Genomic DNA, 8,860 nt, shown 5'->3' with positions numbered 1-8,860 from the left:
CAGTATCTACATAATAAAACAAATTATAATAGAATTTATGGTGAACCCTGTCTCATTAAAGTAGTAAGTTGTTTATCCAGAAACACATTACTAATCAAAAATATTAAGCCCCATCTATCTTATTAAAAATGCATTTCCAAGAACATACCTCAAAATAATAAGCACTATCTATGGGAAACCTACAGGCAACATCATACTGAATGGGCAGAAGCTGGAAGTATTCCCCTTGAAAACTGGCATAAGACAAGGATGCCCTCTCTCACAACTCCTATTGAACATAGTACTGGAAGTCCTAGCCAGAGCAATCAGGCAAAAGAAACAAATAAAGTCATTCAAATAGGAAGAAAGCAAGTCAAATTATCCCTGTTTGTAGATGACATGTTTCTGTATCAGAAAACCCTATAGTCTATGGCCAAAAGCCCCTTCAGCTGATAAACAACACCTGCAAGATTTCAGATACAAAATCAATGCACAAAAATCACTAGCATTCCTATACAACAACAGTCAAGTCAAGAGTCAAACCAGGAAGGCAATCCCATTCACAGTTGCCACAAATATAATAAAATACCAAAGAATAGAGCTAACCAATGAAGTGAAAGATCTGTACAATGAGAACTACAAAACGTTGCTCAAAGAAATCACAGATAATATAAACAAATGGAAAAACATCCCATACTCATGCATAGGAAGAATCAATATTATCAAAATGGCCATACTGCCCAAAGCAACTTACAGATTCAATGTTATTCCTACCAAACTACCAATGACATTCTTCACAGAACTAGAACAAGTTATTTTAAAATTCATATGGAACCAAAAAAGAGCCCAAATAACCAAGGCAATCCAAGCAAAAAGAGCAAAGCTGGAGACATCATGCCACTTGACTTCAAACTACACTGCAGGGCCATAGTAACCAAAACAGTATGGTACTGGTACAAAAACAGGCACACAGACCAATGGAACAGAATAGAGAGCCCAGAAATGAGGCCACACCCCTATGACCATCTAATCTTCAACAAAGCTGACAAAAACAAGCAATGAAGAAAAGACTCCCTATTCAGTAAATGGTGCTGGGAAAACTGGCTAGTCATATGCAGAAGATTGAAACTGGATGTCTCCCTTACACCATAGACAAAAATCAACTCAAGATCGATAAAGTCTTAAATGTAAAACCCAAAACTATAAAAACCCTGGAAGACAACCTAGGCAATACCAGTCTGGACATAGGAATGAACACAGATTTCATGATGAATACACCAAAAGCAATTGCAAACAAACCAAAAATTGACAAGTCAAATCAAATTTAAAGAGTTTCTGTGCAGAAAAAGAAACTATCATCAGAGTAAACAAACAACCTACAGAATGGGAGAAAATTTTTGCAAACTATGTATCCAACAAAGGTCTAATATCCAACATTTATAGATAACTTAAACAAATAAACAAATTTACAGGAAAAAAAAATCCATTAAGAAAACCCCATGGCAGGCCGGGCGCGGTGGCTCAAGCCTGTAATCCCAGCACTTTGGGAGGCCGAGACGGGCGGATCACGAGGTCAGGAGATCGAGACCATCCTGGCTAACACGGTGAAACCCCATCTCTACTAAAAATTACAAAAAACTAGCCAGGCGAGGTGGCGGGTGCCTGTAGTCCCAGCTACTCGGGAGGCTGAGGCAGGAGAATGGCATGAACCCGGGAGGCGGAGCTTGCAGTGAGCTGAGATCCGGCCACTGCACTCCAGCCTGGGTGACAGAGCAAGACTCCGTCTCAAAAAAAAAAAAAAAAAAAAAAAAAGAAAACCCCATGGCAAAGGACATGAATAGATACTTTTCAAAAGAAGACATACATGTGGTCAACAAGGATATGAAGAAAAGCTCAACATCACTGATCATTAGATAAATGCAAATCAAACCACAATGAGATACCATCTCACATTAGTCAGAATGGCTATTAATAAACAGTCAAAAAATAACAGATACTGGTGAGTTTTCAGAGAAAAGGAAATGATTATACACTGCTGGTGGGAGCGTAAATCAGTTCAAACATTGTGGAAAGCAGTGTTGAGATTCCTCAAAGAGCTAAAAACAGCACTGCCATTCAACCCAGGAATCCCATTGCTAGGTGTATACCCAAAGGAATATAAATCATTCTGCCATAAAGACACATGTATGTGTATGTTCATTGCAGCACTATTCACAAGAGCAAAAGCATGGAATCCACCTAAATCACCTAAATGCCCATTAATGATAGCCTGGATAAAGAAAATGTGGCACACATACACCATGGAGCCATAAAAAAGAATGAAATCCTGTTCTTTGCAAGTACATGGATGAAGCTGGTGGCCATTATTCTTAACAAACTAACTCAGGAACAGAAAACCAAATACTGCATGTTCTCACTTATAAGTGGGAACTAAATGCTGAGAACACATGGACACAAAAAGGGCATCAACAGACAGTGGGACCTAACTGAGAATGGAGGGTGTGAGGGAGAAGAGGATCAGAGAAAATAACCAGTGGGTACTAGGTTTCATATCTGAGTGATGAAATCATTTGTCCAACAAACTCCCATGACCTGAGTTCACCCATATAAAACACATGCACATGTACCCCTGAACTTAAAAGAAAAAAAGATGCATTTTCAATAAAAATTTAATTTTGTTAAAATTTATCAAATCTGAAAAAATTGATATTTTGACTTCTTAATTTTGGAGTGATTAGGGTCCTTGGTTATTTGGTTATTTTCTCTGTCTAAATTCAGTTCTTTAAATTTCAAATAGTTTTGGGGATTTAAATTCCATTAGTATGCTACTAACTCCTACATTTATATCTCTAAGCTTCCTCTAAACTCCAGAATTATGAAGCCAATTGCTTCCTCAACATCTCTTGTTTTTCAAAAAATTTCAAATTCTTAATTGTTGTGAGCACATAGTAGGTGTATATATATGTATACACACACATATATATACACCATATATATGGGTTACATGAGATATTTTGATATAGGCATGCAATGAGTAATAATAAAAAAATCACAATCATACCAGGATATATAGGGTATCCATCACTTTAAGCATTTATCCTTTTGGTTGACAACAATCCAATTATACTCTTTTATTTTTAATTGAACAGTTAAATTAATTTGTACTACTGTCACCCTGTTATGCTAGCAAATACTCGGTCTTATTTATTCTTTCTGGCTGTTTTTTGCACCCATTAACCATCCCCTCTTCCCCAGCAACCTTCCACCCTGACTCCATCTACCCTTCCCAGCCTCTGGTAACCATCCTTCTCCTCTCTATCTCCATGAGTTCAATTATTTTAATTCTTAGCTCCCACAGATAAGTGAGAATATGTGACGTTTGTCTTTCTGTGCCTGGCTTATTTCACTTAATATCTCCATTTGTACGTCTGACGTCTTAAACTCCTGAGGTTTCCTCCAAACCTGCTCTACCAACAGCTTTTTATGTTAGTTGAGGGAAACTCAATTTTCCCAGTAGTTTGATCCCTGAGCCTTGACACTGTTCTTAATTCCTTTCTTTTCTTTCTTCTTCTTCTTCTTCTCTTTTTAATATCCCACATTCACTTTGTTAAGAAATCCCGAGTTTTACCTTCAAACTATATCTGGAATCTAATGACCTCTCACTACGCCACTGCTAAAGATGCTAAAAATGGCTCAAGCCTCCATTATCTTTTATATGAATTATGCAGTAGTTTCTTCTCTGGTGTCCCTGAGTCTACAATTCTCACCATATAGTCTATTTTAAATCAATAGCCAGAATCATCTTGATAAAATACATTATATAATGTCACTCCTCTCATAATCCTGCAAAGTTAACTGTGATGCTTAATTTTATGTGTCAATTTGGCTGCGCCATGAGATAGTTTGTCCAACATTATTCTGGAGGTTTCTGTCAGAGTGTTTTTGGATGAGATTAACATTTAAATTGGTGGACTTGAGTAAAGCAGATTATCTCTGTAACGTGAGTGTGCCTTTTCCAAACAGTGAAAGGCCTGAATAGAATGAAAGACCTACCTGACCAAGAGGGAGTTCTGCCGACAACCCGCAGAATTGAACGGTAGCATTGACTCTTCGTTGGGTCTAGCCTACCTTGCAGATTTTGGACTTGCCAGCCTCCATAATCATGTGAGTCAATGCACTAAAATTACCTCCTTTAACTTACACACACGCACAAACACACACACATGCACATCTATTCATTCTGTTTTTCTGGGGAATCCTAACAGTACCATTTAAAAAGCTTTCCCTTTTAAAATACCAGGATTATCTCTTATCAAAACATCTATTTATTTATGCAATAAGACAAGAAAAAAGATCAGTTAAAATGAATATTTAGGTTTTCTGTTTTTTATTTTTTGTGTTTATTTTTCTAATAAATATGTCCCTTTGTCTAAGTTTTCAAAATTATTGACACAAAATACAAATTTTAGATTCTCTATTACCTCTGTGGTTTTGCCCCATTTTTTATTCTTGATATACTATTTGCAAATTCTGTTTTTTCTCTATCAGTATTTCCAGAAATTTGACAGTTTTATTAATCTTTTAAAAGTATCAGTTGTTAGCAGATTCTGAGCTCTCAATTGGAACGCCTCCACATCACTCAGCCACACTCAGGGACTGGACGCCTCACTCCCATTTCTGAGCCATTAAAGGTCTAAGGCCGCTTCCCCCAAGACAGCAGAACATCCAGTCATGGATAAAATGGGCTGGTTCAGAAGGCCAAACTGGCCGAGGAGGCTGAGCGATATGATGACATGGCAGCCTGCATGAAGTCTGTAATTGAGCCAGGAGCTGAATTATCCAATGAGGAGAGGAATCTTCTCTCAGTTGCTTATAAAAATGTTGTAGGAGCCCATAGGTCATCTTGGAGGGTCGTCTCAAGTATTGAACAAAAGACGGAAGGTGCTGAGAAAAAACAGCAGATGGCTCGAGAACACAGAGAGAAAATTGAGACGGAGCTAAGAGATGTCTGCAATGATGTACTGTCTCTTTTGGAAAAGTCCTTAATCCCCAATGCTTCACAAGCAGAGAGCAAAGTCTTCTATTTGAAAATGAAAGATTACTATCGTACTTGGCTGAGGTTGCCGCTGGTGATGACAGGAAAGGGATTGTGGATCAGTCACAACAAGCATACCAAGAAGTTTTTGAAATCAGCAAAAAGGAAATGCAACCAACGCATCCTATCAGACTGGGACTGGCCCTTAACTTCTCTGTGTTCTATTATGAGATTCTGAACTCCCCAGAGAAAGTCTGCTCTCTTGCAAAGACAGCTTTTGATGAAGCCATTGCTGAACTTGATACATTAAGTGAAGAGTCATACAAAGACAGCAGGCTAATAATGTAATTACTGAGAGACAACTTGACATTGTGGACATCGGATACCCAAGGAGATGAAGCTGAAGCAGGAGAAGGAGGGGAAAATTAACCAGCCTTCCAAGTTTTGTCTGCCTCATTCTAAAATTTACACAGTAGACCATTTGTCATCCATGTTGTCCCACAAATAGTTTTTTGTTTACGATTTATGACAGGTTTATGTTACTTCTATTTGAATTTCTATATTTCCCATGTGGTTTTTATGTTTAATATTAGGGGAGTAGAGCCAGTTAACATTTAGGGAGTTATCTGTTTTCATCTTGAGGCGGCCAATATGGGGATGTGGAATTTTTATACAAGTTATAAATGTTTGGCATAGTACTTTTGGTACATTGTGGCTTCACAAGGGCCAGTGTAAAACTGCTTCCATGTCTAAGCAAAGAAAATTGCCTACATATTGGTTTGTCCTGGTGCGGAATAAAAGGGATCATTGGTTCCAGTCACAGGGGTAGTAATTGTGGGTACTTTAAGGTTTGGAGCACTTAGAAGGCTGTTGTAGAAACATACCCCATGGATACCACAGGTTAAACCATGTGTATCTGTGGAACACTCAATCTCAACGTGCACACCTTTGACTACAGCTGCAGAAGTGTTCCTTTAGACAAAGTTGTGACCCATTGTACTCTGGATAAGGGCAGAAATGGTTCACATTCCATTATTTGTAAAGTTACCTGCTGTTAGCTTTCATTATTTTTGCTACACTCATTTTATTTGTATTTAAGTGTTTCAGGTAACCTAAGAACAAATGTAAAAGTAAAGATGCAGTAAAAATGAATTGCTTGGTATTCATTACTTCATGTATATCAAGCACAGCAGTAAAACAAAAACCCATGTATTTAACTGTTTTTTAGGTTTTTTGCTTTTGTGATTTTTTTTTTTTGATACTTGCCTAACATGCATGTGCTGTAAAAATAGTTAACAGGGAAATAACTTGAGATGATGGCTAGCTTTGTTTAATGCCTTATGAAATTTTCATGAACAATCTAAGCATAATTGTTCAGAACACGTGTATTAAATTCATGTAAGTGGAATAAAAGTTTTATGAATGCACTTTTCAACTACTTTCTCTACAGTTTTTCATATAAATTAGTCTTTTGGTTTTGAAACTTCTCTAAAGGAAATTGTACATTTTTTGAAATTTATTCCTTATTCCCTCTTGGCAGCTAATGGGCTTTTACCAAGTTTAAACACAAAATTTATCATAACAACAAAAATACTACTAATATAACTGCTGTTTCCATGTCCCATTATCCCTTCTCTTCCTCTCCACCCTGAAAAAAATGAGTTCCTATTTTTTCTGGGAGAGGGGGAGATTGATTGGAAAACAATGTAATGTGTTCAATTTAAAATTTTGGTATATGGCATTTTCTAACTTAGGAAGCCACAATGTTCTTGGCCCATCATGACAGCATTAACTATAAGTTTTGTGCTTCCAAATCACTTTCTGGTTTTTAAGAATTTCTTGATACTCTTACAGCCTGCCTTCGATTTTGATCCTTTATTTTATTTGTCAGGTGCACAAGATTACCTTCCTCTTTTACCCTTCTGTCTTGTCACCAACCATTCTTACTTGGTGGCCATGTACTTGGGAAAAGGCCGCATGATCTTTCTGGCTCCACTCAATGTCTAAGGCACCCTGCTTCCTTTGTTTGCACCCCACAGATTATTTTCCTCATCCTATTTACTGCAGTAAATCTCTCCTTAGTTGATGAGATGGTGTTTATCTCCCTTTAAAACCCTACCTATCCTGAATGGTCTGTCATTGTCTGCCTTTAAAATCCTTCCTCTTTCTTCTTCCTCTCTTCTCTAAATAATGATGGGGCTAAGTTATACCCAAAGCTCACTTTAACAAAATATTTCCTCAGTACTTTGCAGAAAACATCAAACAAAAATGCCATTTTAAAAGAGGTGTATTTTTTCTTTTAGAATGTAAGCTCCTCAAGAGCAGGGACAATGTTTTCTATATGTTCTGTTGTGCCTAGTACACTGTAAATGCTCAATAAATATTGATGATGGGGGAAAAATGTATCCGTTGTTAATTTTTAGGTTCTTTCTATTGTTTCTTTGTTTTTGATTATATTAATTTCTGTTTTTATCTTTATATTTTCCTCTGTTATATGTGGAATGTTTAGTTCATTATTTTTCGACCATTTTTTAGCAACGTATTTAATTAAGATTATTCATTATCACAATTCATGGATTGCAATCCATTATCCAAAACCCTTGGTGTCAAATGTGTTTCAGAATTCACTGATTTTAGATTTTAGAGTGGCAATATGGTTTACAAACTCCATATTATAAAAATCTCCCATGGTATTTGTGCCAATACTCTGGTCATATATTGGGTTGGTGCAAAAGTTATTGTGGTTTTTGCCATTACAAGGTAATTACAAAGTAATGGCAAAAACCGCAATAACTTTTGCACCAATCCATACATCAAGACAATAAAGACTATAGTTTGTCTCATATCAGATTGAGTTAGAGTTTCATGTCAAATTTTCTAAAAATTGTTTTTCAGAGCTTTCGGTAATTCAGAATTACAAATGAGGGATTGCACGCGGTATTGCTTTAGGTTTGTCTCAAAGTGACTCTTGTTGCTTAATCCTAAAATGTTATAATTTTCAAAATGACTTATTGGTGAAACCATAATGTGGTTGGAAATAAGCTATTTAGTTTCCAAATGTATGGAGATTTGGGGGTGACCTTTTAATTTTTTTGAGGTATAATACAGAGATATGCTCCAATCTTAGGTGTACCATTCAATCAGTTTTGATTAAGGGTTTCAGTTGTATAAGCCACACCTGCATCAAGACAGAACAGTTTCATCAAACCTCAGAAAGTTCCTTTGTGCTCCTTCCCAATCAGTTACCTCCCTTATAATCTGATCTGATTTCTACCACCATAAATTAATTTTGTCTATCCTAGACTTTCTTATAAGTAGGATCAAACAGTATGTAGTTTTTGTATGGGGGATTCTTTCACACAGAAAAATGTGAAAATTATCCCTGTTGTTGCATGTATCATTACTTTGTCCCTTTTTATTGCTGAATAACATTCCTTTCAATACACCATATCCATTTTGTGGCTATTAGGAATTGAATGTCTATAAACAAGGGTTTTTTAGACATATGCTTTCATTTTTCTTAGTTAAATACCCATGAATTGAATTGATGTGTTACATGGTAGACACATATTTAACCTTTTAAGAAATAACAGTTTTCTGAAGAAATTGTATCATTTTGCATTCTCAACTGTAATGTATTAGATTCCGGTTGCTACTAATCTTCTCTAACATTTGATGTTGTAAATTGTTTTTATTTTTGCCATTCTTGTATAAGAACCACAATCTTATTGTGGTTGTAATTTGCATTTCTCTAATCACTGATGATGTTGAAGACTTTCTTATATGCTGTATACCACTTGTATATCTTCAGTTAAGTGTTTGCTCAAGTCTTTTAATCATTTTTTG

General features: G+C 36.3%; 1 pseudogene across 1 annotated transcript; it reads left to right on the top strand.

Annotated features, from left to right (window-relative positions):
- The first annotated feature begins 4,704 nt into the window (after positions 1-4,704).
- LOC112612698 lies at positions 4,705-7,408 on the top strand (annotated as a pseudogene). Its single transcript, XR_003116886.1, has one exon. The product of XR_003116886.1 is annotated as a 14-3-3 protein zeta/delta pseudogene (transcript).
- Positions 7,409-8,860: the final 1,452 nt, after the last annotated feature.

This window comes from Theropithecus gelada, chromosome 1 (assembly GCF_003255815.1).
Source record: "Theropithecus gelada isolate Dixy chromosome 1, Tgel_1.0, whole genome shotgun sequence".
Classification (NCBI taxonomy): Eukaryota; Metazoa; Chordata; class Mammalia; order Primates; family Cercopithecidae; genus Theropithecus; species Theropithecus gelada.
Note: the sequence above shows the minus strand (reverse complement) of the source record. Positions and strands in the feature narration are given on the sequence as shown.